At 42.1% G+C, this 21188-nt stretch overlaps 1 protein-coding gene across 2 annotated transcripts in view; it reads left to right on the forward strand.

The window, feature by feature from the left end:
* The window catches only part of LOC143504704 (scavenger receptor cysteine-rich domain-containing protein DMBT1-like), a 49325-nt gene that overhangs the window by 18114 nt on the left and 10023 nt on the right, over window positions 1–21188 (forward strand). The gene's annotated exons all lie outside the window — the stretch shown is intronic.

The following is a 21188-nucleotide window of genomic DNA, read 5'->3' on the forward strand; positions in this document are numbered from 1 at the left end:
GCTTAATTATATTTACAAAGTCAAAAAATATTTTTTTACAGTATAGGTTTGAAGGAGAGGTAAGCCAAAATGAGAGCAAGCTGAACAAATAAACAGTTTATTGCCCCACAACTGATCATGCAAACCACAATGTAAAATACTGTAAAACAAAAATAATTAAACAAGAGTAAATTTCATGGGGTTATCAGATTCCTACAAAGAAAAATCAGTCCTTCTAATATGCGCACGTATGAGTAGAAGTCCAGGGTATAAGATGTTTAGTCCACAGACAGTGGTTGTGTGCAGATTCCAGTTTTGTTCCGGTCCGTCCTTTACACAACTGTATCCCTAACTATCTCACTACCTATCTGCCAGATGGGTAGGACTTGGGTCTGATGACTTCTCGATGAGCGAATCAGATTCGGTCTGGATCATACGGTCGGCTGCACCGCATCCAGGATCTGGGGTTGGCTCACCATCTCAGCATTCAGATGCATCAGCTTCAAGATGCATACAAAAACCAATCTACACAAAGTGCATAATAATCAGTGTCTGTTTCAATTCTATATCTTACATGAAATCTCAATAACGCCTTCTCACAGGTGTAACCAGGCCCGTTGACAGTCTTGCTGAGGCCCGGGACAATAAAGTTTCATGTGCCCCCCCCCCCCCCCCCCCTGCTTACGTCATTTGAATTTTCTCTGTAGCAGACAATCCTTGTGTTAGGTCATATAGTATATAATATAGCCACAGATCAAAGCTGTTTCTGACAGCTGACTGGTTTATACTTGACGTGTCGCGAGCGGCGCGAGGGTCCGCGCTGCGAAAATTACGTAATCGCAATGGCACCGAACGTGCACGAGGGTCTCGCGCGCTGTCGATTCGCGAGGTCGTGCACCTCTCGAATTTTGTAACTTCGCGCGCGCCGCGCCTCAGCGCAATGAACAAAGTCACGTTTGCAGGGTTCATACACCTTTACAAGGTGGAATTAAAGCACTTGTACGTCACTTTAAAGGTCCATTTCAATATTTCCCTGAACGCTAAACTTAATTAAGTTAAATATTTATACATATACTCGAAATATTTCGCTTTTTATTTACATTATTTAATGGTTGTTTATTTTTCAAAACGCCCAATATTAACGTCTTCACATTCTCTCATGTTTCGTCCTGGAATTACATTTGTTGTGAAACGAAGTAGTACTTTAGCCTAAATTCCAGCACTTTTCAAACCTGGAACACAATGCATTAAAATACATTAAAATTCGTCAGGTAAATGTTTTTTCTTTCTTTTCTGCCTCCAGATTTCTGTTTACTTTAACTATCCTCCACTGTATTTCCCGCTGTTGGGCGGGTACCAGCTGGTTACGGTCGATGCTGGATCAAACCATTTTTCAGTGGGAGGCGGGGGTATATGCACTTAATGGAAAATATGCAGATAGGTAAAAAAAACATATATTTTAGCCATTGAGCTTATTTTGAGTACAAAATTTTATATTAATGAAAGATTTCAAGATTATTTAAAATTATAGACTTTAAATAAAAAATAAATAGCTGGGCTCTTTGATGGGCCCCCCTGGCCCTGGGGCCCGGGACAACAGACCCGGTTGTCCCCCCCTGTCGACGGGGCTGGGTGTAACATTACCTGAATGCACTCATTTCATACTGAAATGATAGATCATCATACTATTCACTCAAACTTCCTGGGAAGCTTGCTTTATCAATGTGCTTCACAAAATAATACACCATTAGGATGAAATACTTCAAATTACCAAGTAAAGTACTTATTTGTATCCATACAGCCCTTTCAGTAACATGTCATGACAACTTATTGCCACATTATATCAATGTACTGAACAAACATAAAAATAATATACAGGGTAGCTTTTAACTTAATCTAAGATGTAGATAAGCCATTTAGTCTATATATCTACTGACATAAGCTACATTACTGAACTGTAACACTTAGTACAACGCACCTCATAACATTTCATTTACGGTTCTTCACTGTTACCTCAACGATAAGGTAAGCATCAAAATGGCAGGTTAATATTTAATATTTTAGTCTATGATAGTGAACAGGTTAATGATTATGATAACAGAATACTAAAGTTTGTTTCATCATGACAATAATTATATTATTACTCCGATTGGTTTTAAAGAGGATTTATTTAAACAACACTAAATTTTTTTCCTAAATTCGCTAGCGTGGTTCTATTAGCGACTAGCCAACATGAACGTGTTAGAGAGAGATAGGGGTCTTCTTGTAACAAAATGATTTACGACTTTACCCTCAAAATGACCCCCCCCAATGAAGAATCACTCAACCAACCAATCGTGGGCAAGCTTTCAAGCTTTTTCATTTTTTCCGTGCTGAGATGGGGGTCTAGCGCTCGAGCATTTAAAGACAAGAGGGCTCTTTGGAGCAGACTATCGAGAAGGAAACATTTTCTTGAAGGAATTCTTTTATCAACATGCGGTTGGTGGTATGCGCGTATCCGAATGCTCCTAAAAAACCATATCGCCGGGAAAAGAAGAATCAACGCGGTTGTGTGGGGCGACACTCAATGATACTGGCCTCTGAAGGACAAAAGTAACGGGGGGTACGTTTTGGATGGAGACAAATGCACGATTTCCTTCTTCACGATCCCGAAAGCGATTTACCTCGACGTTTGTAATGCTGACGTGAAATTTAAATACGATCTGTACGACTGGAAGGAGTTCAGAAGATGGCGCATGGGTTTTGAGTACAATGTGGAGAGAGGAGAACTGTCGTTTCTGACTTTTAAGGAGTATGAATGGAAAGGACACAGGGGCCCATATTGCGTTTTCAACATCCGAGCACATATGGTCGCTGAGGGAGAAGTAGACTTCCGTTTGTCTGTGACTCACTCACATAAACACTCGGCTCCTGGTGCGGGTGTTAGGAAAGATGCTGAGGTGAAGTTCGGGCGTCTCAACTGGTACCACATGCAAAAGTATTTCACCATGGTCGTTAATCTGTTCAAGATTATGGTAGATAACATAGATATAGAACAGGGGTGTCAAACTCGTTTTCACCGCGGGCCACATCAGCATAATCATTACCCACGGAGGGCCATATGTAACTTATAAATGTACCTACTCCTTAATGCTAAATACCTCTGAATTTATTACTTATTCAAGTTACAAATATTACAGATATATTTGCGTAAATGTAAAAAAAAATTTGCTTGTTGCTGTTATTATAACATAAATCCTTTAAATTAAGAAGAAACCCACATTTTCTTCTTATGAAACCCACATTACTCCATCAATCAACGATCAAACTATCCAAGTGAATAAAGAAAAATTGATCAAATATATCACATTTACTTTGTTCAAAACTTGAAATATCAAATAACTGAAAATAGTGTTTGTGCTTCAAAAATGCTCCCTCTGAAAAAGACTTAATCGCGGCGATTTATTCAGCTACAACAAAGCAGCTTTTACTGCAGTTTCGTTTGTGGTGAACACATTCTGTTGCGATCGCAGTTTGCTTTTTAATTCTTTGACAATTTGTTGTTTTTCTTGATGGCTAATTTTGGCATACTTAGCTCCGTGTTTGGTCGCAAAATGCCGACATATATTGTACTCTTTGACAACCGCCACTGCTTCATACCCGTTTTTCTCCTTGAAGCGCAAACATCACTTCCCCATCTTCCTTGAAACACCTTCTATCTGCATCGATGTTTCTCTTCCTGGACATTTTGAGATCATTATTTATATTTCTCAATTACACTTATTGGGAAAATCGCATCGATATGGAAACACTGCAGTGTCGAGATGCCGTCAGTTCGCGGGTAATGTAGTTTTTGCTCACTTTTTCTTTTTTTGTGGACAATTAGGCTTTTTAAGCTCTCGTTGGCCACATAAAACGACGCGGCGGGCTACATTTGGCCCGTGGGCCTTGAGTTTGACACCTGTGGTATAGAATCTATTAAGATTAATATAGGCTACAGCATGTTTGAGGTGAGCAAAGGAGAAAGCGGCGGGTCTCTGCAGCAAACCGTTGAGGAATCCTACAAAGAAGACTCCTCCTACTCCTCATCTTCCGATATAAATGAGCTAACGATAGCCGAGCAAGACTCATCATCATGACGACCCTAGAAGAGGATCTTGTGACGTCTCCTACGTCAAGCTCTTTCAGGTCCTGAAGATAAAGAGAACATACCTCCCGAAACGTGCTCATTCGAAAAAATGACTAGATGGTGTTATCAGCATGAAGGTGCTAAAGATAATTCGAGCCATGATCAGAAGCCTGCTGGATGGATTTATTGATAAGGATATTAAGGAAAACTGCAACAGATGCTCTATCGATCACCCAAGTCAACGTCAACACCAATTCCTGAGCGACCCTGAAGAGAGCTATTTCTGTCTCAACCTACCCAAGTTGATTAAGAAAGTGCTCAAGCCGTGGTTCCCGCAAATGGTGACCGTAGCGATGAATTTGCGGTATCTCAAAACCAACGTCTCACAACAAGATCTCGGCTATTGCCGAGGTGATTATGTTGGAGCTAAAACACGAAAGTAACATCAAATCCGCTCTGAGAGAGATTAAAAAGCAAATTCAGGACCTGTGAGAGAAGGAGGACTTGCAGGAGCCTTAAGGACATCTGCTGTAAGAAACCCTATATCCCTCGACGGTACTGGGTCTGCAAAGGAGCATTGCAGAGAAAACCGGTGAAAAGGCTAATGCTAACAAAGTCAAAACCTGGTTAGCGGTGCAGGATGCGTACACTCTACATAAACCGGTCTCCAGGAAATTTAACACCTACCATTGCTACTACAGCAGCATCAGAAGTGAACAAGGGAACAAAACCTTGTATGGATTGTTTGCATTGAGAGAGCGGTTGCAAAAAAAATTGAGTTTCAAGTTTAAAGTCGGTGTTACCATTAGAATTTCACGATTAAGGTCCTTGCTTTCACTGGATGTGAACGATGCCATTAATTTACATGCATTCATTTTCAAATTCTGACGTGCCTGTTTTTCTCGGTGTGAAAGCCTTAATATAGAAATCTCTATTGTGAGGATCCTGTCAGAAATAAATCCTCTCTTTCTGCAGTATCTGGTTATATTCCAACTTGGCAGTAAAACGGACGTTTACAACAGTTGTTGATCAGACACTGACCCAGGCTTAGTTTATTTTATTATTATTATTAGACCTTTATTTATACAGGTTGTCCCATTGAGACTTGGCGTCTCATTTACAAGAGAGACCTGTTTATCAGGTATTAAATAATTTAAACTTAAATAATTGTACTGAAATCCATGATTTAGGTTTCTCTAATTTTGCAGTATTTATATAAACATGTTTATAAAGAAAAAATGTTTCTACTTGCTTGAGTGTTTTAGCAGTTGTAACACTGCATTGTGGTGCAAGTTACATCGTGGACCTGAAAACCTAACCTAAGTTTTTAGCTAACCGTACAAAGCTAACAAAAAATATTAGAAAAATACTTAGGCTAGAATTTTATATAAGGGCAGTCATGGCCTGGTGGTTAGGGAACTGGTCTTGTGACCGGAGGGTCGTGGGTTCGATTCCCAGACCTTAGGTCATGACTGAGGTGCCCCTGAGCAAGGCCCTTAACCCGCAATTGCTCACTTGTATAAAAATGAGATTAAAATGTAAGTTGCTCTGGATAAGGGCGTCTGCCAAATGCCATAAATATAAACCCAGCCATTGATGGTTAAGGGTCTTGCTCAGGGGCCCAGCAGTGGCAGCTAGGAGGAGGGGGGGATTCGAACTCAGGACCTTTGGATTGCAACACCAACATCTTAACCACTGAGCTACCGCTGCCCTTTGAGCTGTTGTTTTTGTATACAGAGTTCTGTTAGCTGTAACAGAAATTAACAGTAAATTGCTGTAGGTTTAAAAAAAACAGTAATATTGTGTAACCACTTGTGTTTACAGTATTATGCTGTAATTGTAATTACAGTATCTGTACTGTAAAAATAGGGTATAATACTGGTGAAACTGCTGCCAGTAAATTACTGTAATTTTACATGGAAATTTTTTACAGTGTAGTGCTGCAGTATTTGTGACCGGACTCAAGCTCACAGAATATCTGACCCAGTTAATGAGGGAAATGTCTATCTACCAAAACCTTGTCTTTGTCGAAGGTCACTGGCTGACATCAGTGTAACAGATCCAGATTCTCCATATATGGGGGCATAGCCTGGCAAGCCATGGATTGATGTGGCATCTGCAACATCTCCAGGCATCAGCAATTGGTAGAGGGCATCTAAGATCCCAATCCTTTTGACCATGTTCCTCTCCATACTCACACCATTCTTGTGGGCAATAACTTGAGTACAGAATATTTTCATGAACTTTTAAGTAATTCCATGTCATTCATGTAATTTCAATTCTAACTTGATTCAAAAATACTCTAATATTTAAATAAGCATTTCATGTTCATTTCAACAGTAGGACCATTCATTTGTCCATGTTCTTATTTTAGATTACATAATATTTTATCTTCTTTCTAATCTGCTTTTCAAATCTGCATGGTTTCAAAAAGGAAATAGCAGTTATATTAATTAAATTATCTACAAAGGATCACACATATTAAAGTATTATCCATGAATAGTTAATATTAAAGAAATATTATTTTTGTAGAGTTGTATTTACATTCATTCTGCAATTCTGCATGTACAGTACAATTTAGATTCTCATGGAGCAGACTTTGAAAAAATCATTACAATAATTACTTTGTGTATGGCTTTGAACATTTGCTTGGATGCATGAGTTACATTTAAATTTTTATGGAAATCTATGACATGACCTGACAGAACATGGTCTTTCAGACAGGACCAGTAATGACCTATGTCCTTCACTCTGTGGTGGTACCGCTCAAATCTGTTACAGTCACCTATCATGGGATGGCCCAAGACATTTATCTGCTCTCCAGTATGGAAACCACAGTGAATGTTTGCACGGTTTGCAACCTCAGCTTTCCAGATCTGGACAGCAATAACACAGAAATGACATAACATGCATACAACGTACAGTACATGGCAAAGGCATTAAGGGGTTTCAAAGTCAAGCACAGAGCAAACAATTTCCATAGATAACACACTGTCTTGTTTTTTTTTTTTTTTTTTTCTGAGAGTTCAGCCTTGTCGACTGTGCAAAATCTGCACCTAAGAAACATATTTGTATTTATTGTAATGTCAAGACAACCAATTCAAGAAAGTGCTGCTGCAACAGTGTACCTCTTATTTGCTGTAGAAGATAAACAGTTTGCACAGTGGTTTGCCTGGGGCATATCTGCATTGATCTCACCAATCCCTCCACAAACAAACACCTTCCCTCCATAATAGGGGCAGTTGGCTAAGTACCCCTCCTGAAGCTTTTTTACATATGGAGCAATGGCACCCATACACAGTTCAAATGATGTACCTATATTTTGAAACCATAGTTACATTGTATTTCCATTTCATGTACCCCAGTAAAATACAAAATAGTTCAAGTCTACTTAAGATGTACCTGGTTCTCCAAGGCCTATAATGCCTATATGTTCCCTTTTTGCACCCTCCCACCGTGGCAGATTCCCAAGAGAAAAATACATCCCATTGGTTGAGTGGTATTTCCTCCTGTAGAGTCCAAATCCATCAAAGTACAAATGGATGTACAGAGGGAAAACTGGAACACCTACGATAGAAAATAAAAAAGCAATTATATGCACGTTTGCCTTTTGTTGCATACAAAATAGTTCAAGACATTAAAGAGAGAGATTATAGGGGGGCATATTCAAAAACTAAAAAAAAAAAGATTTACGACTTTGACCTCTAGTTGACCCTGCCCCAAACCCCCCCCTCCCGCTCCCCCTCCCCGCTCCAACAGTTTAACACCAAGTTTAATCTATGTGCATAGCAGTTCACAAACATTGCTTCTGTGGCAATTTCTTTAACTTTATCTTAAAACCATGACAGCAGTCACACTGTAAATCACATTTTTTACATCACAAAGTGCTGCATCTGCTATTTTAAAACACCAAAGACAGATTGGGCATTTTGTCGTTCTGAAATATAAAACAACCTCAAATCATTTGTAAGTTTGGCCCCGCGGTAATTACACAACAAATTATCACAGACTGTTGTGCATGACATGAAAATGTCAGTTGTCTCATCTACTCGCCATTCAAAAATGTAAGCAGATGGAACTTCATCTTTGATTTCATTAAGGCCAGAGGCTGTAATAGCAGAGCCTACAGTTGTAAATAACTCTGAATGTAATTGGACATGCCAGAAAACAGAGGATGACCACAGATTCTAGCCAACTATAGACCCATTTCTAATCTCCCATTTATCTCTAAAATTTTAGAAAAAGCAGTTTCCAATCAGTTAAATCACTATCTCCAATCAAATAGTATCCATGAAAAGTTCCAATCAGGATTTAGACCAAACCACAGCACTGAAACAGCTTTACTCAGGGTAGTGAATAATCTACTAATATCGGCCGATAATGGGCTCGTCTCGTTCCTTATACTGTTGGATCTTAGTGCAGCTTTTGATACTGTAGACCACAACATTTTGCTGGATAGACTAGAAAACACGGTAGGTATTAAAGGAGTCGCACTCTCCTGGTTTAGATCATATTTAACTGACCGCTTCCAATGTGTAAGCGTTAATAATAAAACCTCTAAATCTGTGCAGGTTAAATATGGTGTCCCACAAGGGACAGTCCTAGGACCACTTCTATTCACACTGTACATGTTACCCTTAGGCGAGATTATGCATAAGCATGAGATCAGTTTCCATTCCTACGCAGACGACACTCAGCTATATTTATCGGCAAAACCCGATGATTTAGGCGCAAACAGTAAGATTGAGAATTGTGTAGAAGAGATAAAACATTGGATGGCATGTAACTTTCTAGCACTAAATCCCGATAAAACAGAATTGATAATAGTTGGGTCTAGGGCTGCGAGAGACAAGATACATAATGTAGCATTGAATCTACATTCTTTTACTATAACCCCCAGCGCAGAGGTAAAGAACTTGGGCGTCACAATAGACCCAGATCTCTCGTTCAATACACATATTAATAATATAACCAGGCTAGCGTTCAACAGACATTTACAGTGACAATATCATAACCCAGAACTTTCATTTTTACCTTTACTTAGTCTGATTGTGTGATTTGTGTGTGACTTGTGTATTTGTCTGTATTTTGTGTAATTTGTGTGTTAACGGGCCACCCAATGGAGGATGGGTTCCCTTTTGAGTCTTGGTTCTCCCGAGGTTTCTTCCTATTCCCCACCATCATAGGGAGTTTTTCCTCGCCACTGTCGCCTTTGGCTTGCTCATTAGGGTTCTGGACCCGTAGTATTGTTAACCTTTTAAATCCTGTAAAGCGCTTTGTGACAACATGTGTTGTGAAAAGCGCTATACAAGTAAACTTTGATTGATTGATTGGAGTGGTTAAGACATCATCGTACATGGATATTCTCTGTAATTGCCCTTGTTAGTAGATTCTGCCCTCATTACAACCTCTAAAAGTGAGCTGTTTACAGTTGACCAGTGAAGGACATCGAGATCTGGATAGCCGCTATTTTGTGCTGTTAAATCTTTATCTTTTGGTCCCTTAATATGTAGCCCATCATCAATCACACGTGCTACTGTGACTCTACTTAGGAAACCTGACCATGAACATGAGCTCACGTTCCTTGTTTTTCTATTGAGTTTTGTATGTCTAGTCAAAATTAACCAAACCCTCCAACCACACCTTTCACCAAACAATATGTAACCGAGATGATTGCAGCCAAACATTCTCTTAGTTTAAGGCAAGACACTACAGGTGAATAGGGTAAACATTTTATCTAGCAATCACTATGAAACAATGATTATTGACATTAAGAGAATTACAAGTTTTCTGAAATGTTATGTTTAAATATGCAACTTAGGCTTTATCTAATTAAATACATGTTAATTTGCATATATTTCAAAAACAGAAATCTGAACAATGCATCAAGTCAGGTTCAAAACTCTTGTTTTGAATTTTGAGATTCTGATTGTCTCTTTTTATTAATTTATAAATTAGAAAATACTGTCATAAGTAAAAAAAAATAAGGCATTTAGGCATAAATTGTTAGATAATTCAGGCTATAATTGATATATTAAGAATTCCCTCTGTAAAAATCTTCTGAATATAGATATGAATAAAAGCTTCATATATGTAAGTGCAAGTGAACTGGGGATTTCTGGCTCAGAGTATAAGAAAAAACTCATTTTGAGAAAAGGGTCTTTAAAGACATACATTTTGAAATTTCATGGATTTGTATTGGAAACCATTTTTTACTTACTCAAAATCTAATCACATCATTAGCAGCAGTGATATAGAGCATCCCCAACGATAAAAGGACAAACAACAGCAAAACAGAACAATGTAATGACTAATTTTAACTTCAATAAAACAGAAACACAGCGCACACACTGTAACCTGTAGAACTTTTACCTTAGGTTGTTGTATGTCTGTCCTGCACATTAGTCATCCATCCCTGCTCCATATGTAGGTCCCTCACACATTTATGATGATGTCTTTTCAGCTTTTTAGCTGTGCTCAGGTTTGCACTTGTGTTTCACGCTGGCAGACGTGTCAGATGTGACAACCTCTGCTTTTGATATTCTGAGTATATCAGGTTCATTACATTGACAGTAAGACTGTGCTCTGCAGCCACAACCTCTCCATATCAGTCAGCATAGCAGAGGCACCTTCACTAAAGGTAGAAATGGCCATACCTGCTGCCTCAATGCCTTTACCAATACAATTAAATGTACAGGATATCACTACCTGTTCATTTCAGGTTTAATTGGTGTATTTTATTTTTTACTTTTACATAAAATAAGTATGTGTTTAAAACATTTAGTCACAAAACATTGTATTCATTCACTTAAAAGTTTTGTCCATTCTGCCACTAAAGAAAAAATCTGTAGGGTAAAAGTAAAACAGACAACGCATTATTGAAAGACAGGGCACTTTATTAGTCTGTGGATCAGCTTCTTGTCTCTATCTCAACCCTGTCACATACCTGTATTATTTTTGTAAACCTACATGCCCCAACCTTAACTCGTGTGCTAAGAGCACCATTCGCATGTTCACTTCAAATACCACATCTTCCCTGGTTACACCTTGAAGACGCATATATGTAGCCTATACAGTTTTGCGGTACCCATCTCTTTCACACAGACTGCACTCTAAAATCAAACTGCTGCAAAATCCGTGGTCTGATATTAATTTTAAGCCCCGTACCCACATAATTCGGACAAATTAATCCACTAATTAGTTCAAACGCGCTTTGTTGTGTGGCGCATTTGGTCCGACCCGCTATCTAAAGTCTACTTATTTCTGAAAGACAGCTTACGCTTCGATGCACTGCGTGTAAGTATTTCATTATCTAATTGATTTTTGCAAGTTTCACTTTGCTTCTTCTCGCAAGTGACAATTGTTGTCTTTTCTGAGAAGCTGTTAAAAGTAATACTTTCGGCGTTTTTAGATTATAAAGATACTGAAATGCTAAACCAGGAAGTGTAAGCGCAGGTGACCACGTGACGCATCTGTAAGAATCACGTTCTCAGAAATCGACACCGGCCAACGAGATGTCAAACTTGCGTTTAAATCACCCTTTATTCTTTCACGATCTGTCGCTGTTAGAAAGGAAATAATCATATTTGGATCAGATGTACTTGTGTAGGAGAGAGAGAGAGAGAGAGAGAGAGAGAGCTTTACAACGATACCCATGATGATGACAGGGTACAGATAACGGGAGTGGTGGTTCATGCTCATTTAAACGCAAGTTTGACATCTCGTCAAATTGAATCGTCGATTGAATCTTTTCCATCCAGCCATGGTCGGTAACTGCGAAGCGTGCACGATCATGTCCGCCTTCACACCAAGAACTGTACAGATGTTTCCCTTTGTACACAATCATTGGTGGCAGGATGAGGCCAGCAGCATTCCCAGTTATGCAGACGGTTACCTGCTTCTTACCACTTCCTCCTGTGCTCTGGTACACATTCTGTGAACCTCTTCGAGCTAGGACGTATCCTGAAGATGCATCAGTCACAAACCCTGTCTCATCAACATTGTAAATGGAAGGAAGGTCTCCCATCCCTGATGAGCCTCAACTTTGACCTTGGCCTTCACTCTTTCCCTCAAAGATTTTCTGTCCACGCCACATTGTTTTGATAGCACAGACAAGTTCTTTATTGTTCCGTGATGGTAAAGGCGACATGCCTCTACCATTTTTGGACAAGTGCTGTAGTTCTTTCTCTTTGTCGACATTTCCTTGCTGAAAACAAATAAGACATCTAAATTTGTAAGATTTCTATCTATCTATCTATCTATCTATCTATCTATCTATCTATCTATCTATCTATCTATCTATCTGTCTATCTATCTAGTAGATCAGTAATTTAAAGTTGTACAGTGAACTGTTATTTTTGAACAGAAAAATTTATTTAACTTGTACTAGAGGAAATTCCCTATTGAAATACATGAGGTGGGCTTAAATGGTTCCGCAGAGAAGAATGCTGAAAATAACAATAACAATAACAATCCTTTCAAAATGTAAGATATGCTTACAAACCCATGCATGAAGCTTAAATATAGTTTGCATCAAACATTAAAGCAGTTACTACTGTGCCCACATTCTGAAATAAAGTTTTTGTCATTGAATATTAACATGTGCTTGCTGCAGTTTGCATGCATTTTGATGGGATGTACCATTTAAGCCCACCTGTAAAAAAAGCTAATTTATTAAATTAATCTACTTCACAGAACAATTTATGATGCATTTATCTAAATATCAGTGTTAAATGTATAACAAAATGCTTACTATTTGTAGCTGACAACCTTAATTCTTTTGGAAGTATAGCATTAACAGGGCTAGGGGGGTTAGCATGAGATTAGCTATGTTTGCTAGCTCATGAAACTCATATTTCTATTTGAAGGGAAATAGTATAATTAGGCAAAATTCTAATTATATACATATCAAAATTGGTACATTTAGCTCTTATTTTACATAATATTAATGTACTTACCAAAGATGTAGCTGAAAATAGGTGAAAATTGATTATTCCTGGCAGGTCTCAAAACACCAAAGTTTTTGAGTGTCTTCTTGTCAGGGGTCCTGAGACTGTATACACTTGGGCTAGGCTAACTCAACAATGGAAAATGTGATTTCTATGCAATAAAAAATGTTATGGAAGTAACAAACCATTTGATTGGATGAGGTAATGGATGCCAAAATATATGTTTTCCTTTGTTTGTAAATTTACATCAAAGTTGAAAGTGGGCTTAAAGGGTGCATGGGCTTCATGGGTACACTTACCCTATCCATCACAGCAAACGGCACGGAATTATCTATGTCCAAAGCCACACTGGCTCAAGGGTGTTAATTATTTTAAATAAAATACACACTGGCTATACGAAGTTCACCTCTGACCACGACTTTGCAGTATTACGCCTAAATATCTAGTTAGGACAAAACTAGAGTGCTCCATGAACTAAGTTAAAATCACTGTAACTCTGGAATCTGTAGCGTTTTTATGCATGTGCAAACGAGGGGAGTCGGAATTCGGCACAACACATTCTTTTGAAAATTCTCCGTTGTGCCTGCTGCTTGCATGAGTTAAATGAAAATGAGCACTTTCTTCTTTGATTTACAACTTTGTCCTACCACCTGATTAACTTTCTGTTCCACCCCTGACGGGTGAAGAAACATCTACAGAAAAGCCACACCTCATTATAAGTTGCATGGTTCAAAGCGTGAGGGAATAAGTAGCGGTTTATAATCTGGAAAATACGGGTAGCAATCGTGGGGGCTCCGCTGTGGCGTGTCGAGGTCGCGTTCTGCTCTTCAGCGCTGTTTGCAGGGTCCTCCACCTTTACAAGGTGAAATTCAAGCACATGTATGGCACTTTCAAGGTCCATTTTCAATATTGTCCAGCACCTTCAGCCTAATTAAGTTAAGCACATAATCGTCTGTAACTGCACCAGCCTCAATTTGTCCAATTAGACTGTTTATTTCCTCTTTTGTTCTGTCGTGAAAAGACATTTCTGCTGCTTTCAAGTCCAACTACGAGCGATTGCTTCTGACTGGAGTCTAAGCCCCGCCCCAAATTCAGGCGAGCGTTCCTATTGGACAGTGATTAGATTTCATTCTGGCACGAATATAGCTTCGCAGAGACACACAGTGGAATACAATGACGTTCAATCGATTGCATTTCAAGGTGGCTTCTGGCACAAATTCAGCGTTTCTTTCTTTAAATACAAATCCACACACAGTGGAGCTTTTACTTTTCATTGTGGCATGTTTTCATCACATCAGTGTTTAAATAAATCTCGTGATCATTACATTTAAAGGAGACATTTATGTCTGAAATACCGTACGGTATACCTCAGTGCCGTGATTACATTTCGAGCTGTATTATATTCAATTCTGGAACAAATTCAGCATTTTGGTTTTGAATGCAAATTCTTGTGTTTTGTTTTTCAATAAAGAGATAAAGTGCATTGAAATGTAATTTAATAGTGCTTTTGCATTTCATTTTAGCACGTATTCTGCATGTTTGTATGGAAAAGCAATGCATTTTGTGGATTGCATTTCCATTTTTGCCTAGTAGGGATTACATTTCAATTTGGCACTGTTTCCTCTCCATACAGTCAGAACATTTACTGGTAACTGTCATGACTTCGTATACAACTGCTTATATTACCAAGTCATGGGCAGGCGTCATACTGCCCACTTGTGGTAAAACATGTAACTTCACATATCAATACATATGTGAAATTTTTTTTACTTTTATACATTCATCTCAAAGCACATCATTACATTTCCTCAATCAATCTATTGAGTCTTTGTGAGCTTCTACGCTGTGTCACCTCAATCTGTCCATTTTGGTCTGTCTCAGTTCGGTTTGTCTCCCATTTCTGTTTTTTCTGTCTGGCTTGGAATTGGCATGTCACTTGTGTCACTGACCATGACTCTCATTTTTGTCTGAGGCACTTTCAGCAAATCTCCTCATTGTTTTGCCATGCTCTGTGATGACTTTGTATGATCTAGGAGTTGTTTCTTTGACCACTTTAGCCAGTGGTCCCCATTCTCCATCACATCTCACTCGCACTATGTCCTCATGTGCAAGTGGTCTCAGAGTCCATGCTGTTCTGTTGTACAATTCAGTTTGCCTCTCTTCATGCCTCACCTCTCTCTTTTCCATCTTCTCAATACCCAAATGCCCTTCATGCACTATTTTGACCATTTCTGCTCTCATGGTGGTAGGTATGGCTATATTTGTACCCTTTAACACAGACCTGGGCAAACTACGGCCCGCGGGCCATATCCGGCAAACGTACTTTGTTGACCGGGGGGGTCTTAGAGGGGAACCGCCTCGGTCTTAGAGGGGAACCAGCTCTCGTCGTTCACTTAAAAGAGCCGGCTCTTTGAACCGGTTCGTTCGCGACCGACACATCACTAGAGCAAAGTCATGTTTGCAGGGTTTATACATCTTTACAAGGTGGAATTAAAGCACTTGTACGTCACTTTCAAGGTCCATTTCAATGTTTCCCAGCACGTTAAACTTAATTAAGTTAAATATTTATACATATACTCGAAATAATTCGCTTTTAATCACATTATTTAATGGTGGTTTATTTTCAAAACGTCTTAATGTCTTCGCTTTCTCTCATGTTTTGTCCTGGAATTACAAGAGGCTCTTATTTGTTAACATAATACAAAAAAACTGTTCAGTCAGACAGATATTTGTTGTGAAACGAAGTAGTTACAATTTCAAGCATTTTCAAGTATTTAGCCTAAATTCCAGCACTTTTCAAATCTGAAACAAAAAGCAACATTAAAATTGGTCAGGTAAATGTTATTTCCCCTGTTTTTGAGGGGTGTTTCTTTACACTAACACATATCGTTTCAGACAACACTGCATAGAATGTGATGCGGCAAGTATAAACGCCTCCACCGTTCGCGCGAGGTGGGCGGAGCCACCGCGATGATGTCATTTTCGTTTGTGTGGCCCTCTGACACAATTCAGGTTTCTCATGTGGCCCCTTGTAAAAATTAATTGCCCACCCCTGCTTTAACAGAACCCCATCTAACACAGACAGTTAAAGAAACAAATAAAAAGCAAATGACTTAAATATTACTGTATAACAAGCAATAAATATAAAGGTGTTGCACAAAAAATATTTTAAAACTATTTTACATAAAGTAGTGCAGAGAACAGTTTTTAAATATTAATATTAATTAATTAAAAACAACAACTACCACCAGTGTAAATCAGGGCAATTTGCCTACTGCAACATTGTTATTATTTCAAAAGTGCATCTGCAATGAAAACTTGCTGAGCTAAGCTAATAATAGCACTAGGATTGGGCAGTATGATTACAGTATTGTAAAATTGTGGCAGTATATTAACCACGTGACGTGACGCAACATGTCAAATATGTACTTTGAAATATGGGGCATTTAAGACATTTTGCGTATCCATTAAAAAGAGCTGTGGGTGGGGTCAGCTGTTGGAGCTCACTGGTTATGGAGTGGCGGTGTTTACTAAGATCATACAGAGATTTGATCTTTTGGGGGAGTGTATAATTGTTAGGGGGGGGGGGGGGTTGGGTTGGGGGGGTGGTGTAAAATGGACACAATGTGACGCGGGGTTGGAGGCAGCAGGAGGCAGAGGTTGAGCATCTAATGTTTTATTCTCCATAATCAACAGAAATACTCAGGCCACTGGGCGGTACAAAGGCGAGGGGTGCAGGAAGTATGCGCAGCGCTGGACGGCGCGACCTGTAGGAATATAAGGAGCCCGAGTCTGATTAATGACAGGTGTCAGTACTCGGGCGATTGAGAGCGAGGGTGTGACCGAGAGTGAATGGGTGTGTGTGTGAAGGGAGGTGTGCGAGCATGCGCCCTCTGTTGGCGTCCGGACCGACCCACCGTAACAGAGCCCCCCCCCCAAGGACCCCTTCAGCCGAACCTTCCGCGGACGGCCCGGACGGCGAGGAGCCGGACGGTGAGGATGCTCCCGATGGAAGGAGGCGACTAAGGAGGGGTTCAACACCCGGGAGGCCGGAACCCATGACCGGTCTTCAGGGCCGTAGCCCTCCCAGTCCACCAAATACTGCAGACCCGTACCCCTGCGCCTGGAATCTAGCAGCCGCCGCACCAGGTACGCAGGACCATCCACCAGCTGCAGAGGAGGTGGCGGACCGGAACCTGCTTCAGCGCTCAGAGGACCCTCCCGGAAGGGCTTCAGATCAGAGACGTGGAAGGTCCGCGACACCCTGCGGTCGCCTGGCAAGCTCAGCTGGAAAGACACAGGATTAATGCACTTCTGAATCATGTAAGGGCCCGCGTAACGGTCTGCCAGTTTGCCCTGGGGACACAGCCGGCCGTCGCGGGTAGCCACCCAGACCTTATCTCCTACCATGTAGGCGGGATCCTCGCTCCTCCGGCGATCCGCCTTCGCCTTAAACCGCCTCACCGCCGCACGCAGCCTGCGATGTGTGTCCGCCCACACACGTTCGCTCCGCTTACACCACTCCTCCACCGCTGGCTGGTCTGAGGAGGCGGCGTTCCAGGGGTACAGCGGAGGCTGTCGCCCCAGCACACATTCAAACGGGGTCTTACCGGTGCTTGCCTGCGCCAAACCGCACCATCTTGGAGAAACGATCGATGATGGTAAGTATGGTCGTCATTCCCTCCGATTCAGGCAGGTCTGTAACGAAGTCAACAGCAATGTGAGTCCAGGGCTGAGTAGGCACAGGCAGGGGTAGCAGCTTACCAGCCGGTGGCGTGCGTGGCACCTTGCTCCGGGCGCACTCCGGGCAGGAGGCTACATGCTGCAAGACGTCTCTGTGCATCCCGGGCCACCAGTAGCGCGCTCCCAGCACCTGGGAGGTCCGGGTGGATCCGGGGTGACCTGTGCCAAGAGAGGTGTGTGCCCAGCTGATGAGAGGCGTACGCTGAGCTGGCGGGACGTACCTACGATGAGGAGGAGGCTATATTGGGGCTCTCTACACTCGTTGTCATGAGACGTGCTGGAGCTCGACGGGACGCTCGACTGTGAGGGGTGGACCAACGCAAAACACGGCCTGACGACCACTTTATAAGGGGATTGTGGAGACGCAACCATGGAAGCCCTAGAGTGATCGTGTAATGCAGGTTGGACAGTACATAAAACGAAATGTGTTCAGTGTGGCCCTGTACCGTGAGGCGGATGTTAGAAGTGCGATGTCGTATTACGCCCTCGCCCACTGGCCGGCCGTCCAGCGCCTGCACGTGCCTCGGTTTCTCCAATTCCCTCAGGGGCACCCGAAGCCGTTCCGCCAGACCCCGCTCCATTATGTTGCACGACGCTCCTGAATCGACAAGGGCAAAAACCCCCACAGAACACCCCATATAAGAAGTGGTTGCAGAGATGGTAAGCAAATTTCCAGTCAAGGAGTTACTCACCCGAGCTCTGCCACCGCCCGGGCGAGCGGTCTCCCTGGCTGCGGTTGTTTCTCCCAGCTGCATCGGCTCCGGGCCCTCTCTAGGCGCAGGTGCAGCGGGGGCGCTAGGCATAGGACCGACTGATGGGCGGTTTCCTCTCTCCAGCAATAAGCGGTCATAAGTCACGGCCATACGAACCACCTGGTTGAAGGAGAGTCCCTCCTGGCGGCAGGCCAACTCGGCCCGCAACTCCGGCTTTAGGCTGGCTAAAAAAAACGTCCACCAACGCCGTGTCGTTCCATCCGGAGCCTGCTGTTAGGGTTCTAAAGTCCAAGGCATGCTCCGCCACTGGTCGCGTGCCCTGACGCATACGCAGGAGGCTCTGTGCACACGCCCTCCCTTGTCTTGGGTGATTGAACACCTCTTTCAGCTCCGCGATGAATCCGCTGTAAGAGGATAGCAGGGGCGACTCGCTCTTCACCAGCGCCGACCCCCACTCCAGTGCCTTGCTGGTAAGACGCGACAGCGCGTATGCCACTCTCTCTGGTACTGGAAGTACAACCCACACTGTACCAAAAACCCCTCGCACTTGTCCGGGTCCCCTCCGTAGGCTTCTGGAGGGGCTATGTGGACGGTCTCCTCCCGGACCGAGGAGCGAGAAGCACTCGCCTGGGTAAGGCTCTGCAAGCAACTGGACATCGCCTGCACTAGGCCCTTCAGCTCTTGTATGTCCTGTTGCTGTTTTCCTATGGTCCTGCCTTGCATGGCTAGGACCTCCAGTGGGGACGGCTCTTCTGCTCCAGCTGCCACAGGCTGCGCATTCTGTGACGCGGGGTTGGAGGCAGCAGGAGGCAGAGGTTGAGAATCTAATGTTTTATTCTCCATAATCAACAGAAATACTCAGGCCACTGGGCGGTACAAAACAACAGGCAAAAAGGAATACTAAAGCAAAGAAAAGGCTGTGTAGCGACGTCGGGCAGGAACAGCGTTGCAGCGGACTTTTCCCACGAAGTGAGGCGAGGGGTGCAGGAAGTATGCGCAGCGCTGGACGGCGCGACCTGCAGGAATATAAGGAGCCCGAGTCTGGGCGATTGAGAGCGAGGGCGTGACCGAGAGTGAGTGGGTGTGTGTGTGTGTGTGAAGGGAGGTGTGCGAGCATGCGCCCTCTGTTGGCGTCCGGACCGACCCACCGTAACACACAAATTAAGTATATCGCGATCGATCGATCGCCAGTGGTTGGCGAACTAGTAACTCATTGAATCATAGATGTAGATCAGAGATAAATAAACAACATTTTTTTGCCGTGCGGGTGATAGGTGTCATGATGTTTTTATAATAATTATTAATTTGACTAATATTATTAAACAATGAAATTATGATTATGTGGACTTTGCTTGTTTTCACATTTATTAAAATGCCCCTGGACCGACAGCGCCCCTAGCATTTGCCTAAATTGCCTAATGTGTGTGTGTGTGTGTGTGTGTAGGGGAAACTAGGGAAATGGTAGGTAATCTGCGAGGGGAGTGATGCAGGAAAAAGACGAAATTTACAACATTAACGTTTGGACATGTCAGGCTCAGTCTGTGCGATAAATGCATCGGGGAGAAGTGCAGAGGTACAACTTTAAGTCTGTGTGTCTGAGACGCTGAGTCTTCTCTCAGGAAAAGAGAAAAGAGGTTTGAAGGGTCGGTACATTTTATTTAATATTGATGTGTGATACACATAATTCCTCCAAGAAAACATTTCCTTCTTGATAGTCTGCCCCAAAGAGTGGGCAGACAAAAGGGGTGGGGTGGGGGTCATTTTGAGGGTAAGGTCGTAAATCATTTTGTTACAAGAAGACCCCTATCTCTCGCGTGTTCACTCACCAGAGTTTCTAGTGCTGGATACCTCGATGGAATCGCTTCGACTGAACTCTCAAGTTGGATGTCTAATTGGAGAATGTCCTTATTAGTTTACCTATACAAAATTATTACATCATCCTGAGAGCTTTGTTATTTCCCATCGAAGTCTGAGAGTTTCTATCTCTAGCGCGTCAGGAAAATCACTCAGGAAAAAAGGGGGTTCTTCTTCGACAGGAGTTCCCTTAAAAAGAATGTACAGAGCGCCATCCTAAGGCAATGACCTCAACGATTCCAGAGATTAGTAACCCTAATTTCAGGAGGGTTACACCAGGTCATCAGGATGGTATTTTACTGGTTATGCCCTGAATTTGGGGGTCACTGACAAGCACAATGGAATGAGCCTTGATGTGTCCAGTACAAATAGTGTACTTGGGGGACAGCCATGTCCGATGGGCAAGGGAGTGTAAAAAAATAAGGAAGCAATCACAGCACTCTCAGGGAAAATGGAGGATCTAATGAATAAAGTGCACCAATGCAAAACCCATGACATAATCCAAATGAAGGATACAATAACCAGCAGTCAAGTGGTACAAAGACAAGACATATATAGACAGACTAACGACCCTCAGGTGTTGGGTTCTCTAATGGGCCACCAACAATGTCACAACAAGAGGACAACATGAAATACTACTGCTGCTGATGGGGGTGACTGACAGGGGGCCTCTGTACCGTAACAGACCCCCTCCACCAAGCTACATGTCTCCTCAGTCGTGCGGCCAGCAGCGGCAGTACACAAAACACACAACGAAGGTGCAGGAGACACCTCCTGCAGTCCCTGAGCTAAAAACACAACACAGACATTAGCTTGACACTGCCCCTAGCATTTAGTCTCTCC

This window comes from Brachyhypopomus gauderio, chromosome 2 (assembly GCF_052324685.1).
Source record: "Brachyhypopomus gauderio isolate BG-103 chromosome 2, BGAUD_0.2, whole genome shotgun sequence".
NCBI lineage: Eukaryota > Metazoa > Chordata > Actinopteri > Gymnotiformes > Hypopomidae > Brachyhypopomus > Brachyhypopomus gauderio.